Below are 4,359 nucleotides of genomic sequence, written 5' to 3' on the forward strand. Positions count from 1 at the left end.
CTGCCTGGAGAATTCCATGGACAGAGGAGCCTGGCTGGCTACAGTCCATGGGGTCACAAGGAGTCTAACACAACTGAACAACTGAACACAATAGAATAAGAGTGTATTATCTGTTCTTCTTGTGTTTTATCAGTTTTTGCCTCATGTATTATTACCTTCTGTTGTTAAGTGCATAAACATTTAGTATTGGTATAACTTCTTTCTGAATTGGCAGTCATATCATTATGTGCTATCCCACTTATCTCTGATCATTTTCCTTATTTTAAAGTTCTATTTTTCTGAAGTTATCATAGCTACTTCAGCCTTATTTTAACTGTTGTTAACATGTTAACTCTTTATCCACCCCTTTATTTTTAACTGAATTAAAGGAACGCCCTTCTCGCCATCTTTGGGGCAAGGTTCTGGTAATATCTTTTCACTTGGAGAACAAGGCTTTGTTGTAATAGGTTGTGGTCCTACTTTATGAAGATTACTCCTTCCCTTGACTTCCATGATTTCTATGAGTTTCCAGAGTCGTAAAGGGGTGCTTCTTGGCTTTCTTAACCATGAGATCCTGGTGAGTCTCCTAGGAATAAAACATGAAAGTCTGGTACATTCCCTAGGATTGCAGACCTCTGAAATTCTTTATTCTCAGGCTAATCTACATTCAGCCTCCAGCAACTTCCTTTTTATTTATAGTTTTTATAAATTTACATTTCCACTAGCTTGTGTTGAAGGGAAGCAGATCTTGGTTGTGTTTTTCAGTGATAAGTTAAATTTACCTAAAATCAGGTAAAATCCAGTAATATTGCTTATGCTCAGAATATATTTGAAAATGAATATTAAATTTCCTCATTTTGACTCTACATCCCATCTCCTTCAATGATGAGTTCATTCTGGCTTCCAAATAAATTTTAAGCTGTCATCCCCCAAATCAATAAAACTATGAATAATATAATGGTTACTGCAAATGTCCTGGGATTTATGAGCCTGAAGTATTTTGGAGTCACCAGGCTTGATGGGAAATCTTAAGAGGCAACTTGACTGAACTATCAGCTCAGATAGCTGATAAAACATGTTTTGGGATATGTCTGTAAAGGTGTTTCCAGAATAGATTGGCATTTGAATCAGTAGTTTGAGTAACGACGGTCTACCTTCCCTAATATGCCATACAATGCACAATGCAGTCTGTGTGAATTACAGGAGGGAATTTTTTACTGTCTGGAGAGAGGCTCATCTTTGTTGATAATGCTTATATTTTTACAAATATTTTAAAAGTTAGCCTATGAGCAAAGCTTTGTATATTTTTGGTAAAACATACTATTTGTCTTCTGTTCTTTTCCTTTTTGTCTTGAGCAAGAATAACAGTATATATTGATATATTTTATAGTATTGAGAGTGATTTTACACATTACCACAGCATGGTAAAATCCACAAATATTTAGTAAATTATATTTTAAATTAGTGCACTGCAGTGTTTAAAGATTATAGGGAACACCTGTGTAGTTGCCATTGTAGTTCTCAGTTCTAACATAATCATTTTAAAATAACATATAAAGAATCACATAAGCTACTTTTACATAAAACTAATGGTAAATCTTGGCTAATGTTCAAAAGAAAATTCAGTTACAGAGACAATACACTTTAGTGAATATAAAACCAATATAAAGCAAATTAATTTGGAATCACTTTTTAAAACATCATCTGAACAGCATAAATAACATGCTCTTTTTATGAAAGCCTAAGTTTTAGACCTAGACTGTAATGCAGCCTATTGACAATTTAAAAAAAAAAACAAAAGCTGTTGTGTTTCTAATTGGAAAGACAAGGGAAGATGTGTGGTGTTACCTAGGGGTATTCTGCAGAAAGACATCTCCCCATGATTGACATTAATGGGAGTTTCACATGTGTGTTTGGGAAAGAAAACCTCCCTAATTAGTGTTTTCCTGCCATACATTTCATTTCTCATAGGATTTAGTTGATGAGCTGTATCAGCAATATGACTTTAGAAATGTTTACCAAAGAAAGAATGAATCATGAAAACATTTCTTTATTTGAATTTAGAATCCAATATAATTTCATGCATAATTAGAGTTTAAATCGTGCCATTAAAACACATAGTACAAAAAATAAACATATACATTTCCCATCCCCTAGTTCTAAGTCTTGGTACTTGAAATTATGCTCTTTGTAGAGCTAAGAAATTAAAATAGATAAATAACGATTAATGAATAAAGACATAGAGACAGTTCCATGAAGCATCCTAAAATTAAGTGCCTGTCAGTGTACAATATGAAAGTATCTGAACTTATTCTATAGAATCATTTTGAAAAATGTTTTCAAAGTTTTACAGAACTGATAAATTTGAAATGCCTTATTCCTCAATTATAGGTTATTCTATTTATTGGTGTAATTGCTATGTCTTAGGTGTATTTTCAGAAAAGACTGTAATGTTTTTCTGTTTAACTTTTTGAAATCTCTACAGAGTTTCACATTTCTACTTATATGAAAATTACTGAATATACCTGTCCTTAAGATAGTCAACTGATGCTTTTTTTTTTCCCCATATAAAACATCAAGGCTTATCGGAGAGGTCTGAGTATTCAAGCACCTACAACTTTCATCCCTCATCTCCTGCCCGTATTATTTTTCTCTCTCTATCAGTTTCACCATGACCCTTTTTAACTTATGATATGCTCCATATAATAGTTTCATATATGACATTTCTGTTTTAGGCAGCATAATGGCCCCTAAAAATATTCACATCTTAATCCCAGAATCTGTAAATGTGTTATGTTCCATGGCAAAGGGAATTAAGGTTAGAAATGAAATTGAGGTTGCTAATCTCTTAAAATAAGGAAATTATCCTCAGGTTTCTGGGTAGACCCAACATAATCACAAGAGTTCTTATAAGTCAAAAAGGGAGACAATAGTATTAGTGTCCCAGAGATGCTAAATGAAAAAGACCCGGTTAGCTGTTACATTCTTTGACTGTAGAAGGGGTCATAAACCAAAGAATGTGTACAACCTCCAGAAAAACAGAAAATAGATTCTCCGGTAGGGCCTCCAGAAGGAACTCAGCTGTGCCAACATTTTGATTTGAGCCCAGGGAGACCCATTTAGGACTTCTAACACCCTAAACTATAAAGTGGTAAATCTGTATTGTTTTTAGCCATCAAGCTTGGCAGTTTGTTACTATAACAACAGGAGACTGTCAAAAGTATAATTAATAATTCATTTAGATATGCTGACAGTAAAATAATGACAAAATCTTCCTTCTTCTCCTATTACTTTTCTCATTACTCCAGCTGTGTCTTTTTATACCAGATTGCAAGTTTTTGGTTTGTCTTTCTCCACTCCATACACATTTATATTCAATTATATGTATTTTTAAAATAATTTTAGTTTGTCTGATTTTTTATTATAATGTTCATTCTTGATAGCCTGCTTCTTAATTCATTCACCTAGACAAAGGCAACAGCCTCCTAAAAAATCCCCATGACTTGTTTCTTTGCACCAAGTTGTACTTCATATGTCCAACAGAGATAAAGGGTCCTCTAAGGAAGATTTGATATTTAATTAGCTGTTCTTACAAATGTTTGGTGAGTTGCAGCAAATCACCTTTAAATCTAATAAAACTGCAGGATTTACCAAAATACACATAACACCCCAAACATGTTTGAATTTATTTAGAACTCAGAAACTTGGCTAAACTATGATGTCTGTTTGTTTAAACCAACAGTATCAAAAAACAGTCTAGATGTTGCTAGTTTAGATGTGATCAGCATTAGTAGATTTTTAATAAATTTGTTTACCTTCTATAATGTGAGTGAGCCTCCCGCAATCAACTGACATCCTTCACAAGCAAGCACAAAGTCTCTTGAAAAGGGAAGAATCCTGCCTTCAGATGGACTTCAGACTCACTACTGCAACAAAACTGTGCTAATAGTCTCCAGCATACCATCCTGCCCTACAGATTTCAAACTTGCCAGCCCTCACAATTATGGGAACCAATTTCTTAAAATCTATCTATCTCCCTATCTCCCTATCAATGTCTATCTATCTGTCAGACTGGATTCTCCAAAGAAACAAAAATGATGGAATACACAAGAAAATACAAAAGACTAATTAGATTCTGACTTCGGTACCAAAATTTGACAACAATGTAGACATGTAGGTATGTGATTACAGTAGTAGTGGAATGGAAACAGAGGAAGAGAGGACCATTATCAAGAAATATGAAACAGTAGCCATTTGAAAAGTAATCATCACATATTATTCTATCTAATCTTTCTAAATGTTTGGCATCCTGTGACACTCAGAGAATAGTTGGATCCATCAAGGATAGTTTATCTACAGGTGACACAAAGGCAAAAAAAT

The sequence above is a fragment of the Bos javanicus genome, chromosome 12, assembly GCF_032452875.1.
Source record: "Bos javanicus breed banteng chromosome 12, ARS-OSU_banteng_1.0, whole genome shotgun sequence".
NCBI lineage: Eukaryota > Metazoa > Chordata > Mammalia > Artiodactyla > Bovidae > Bos > Bos javanicus.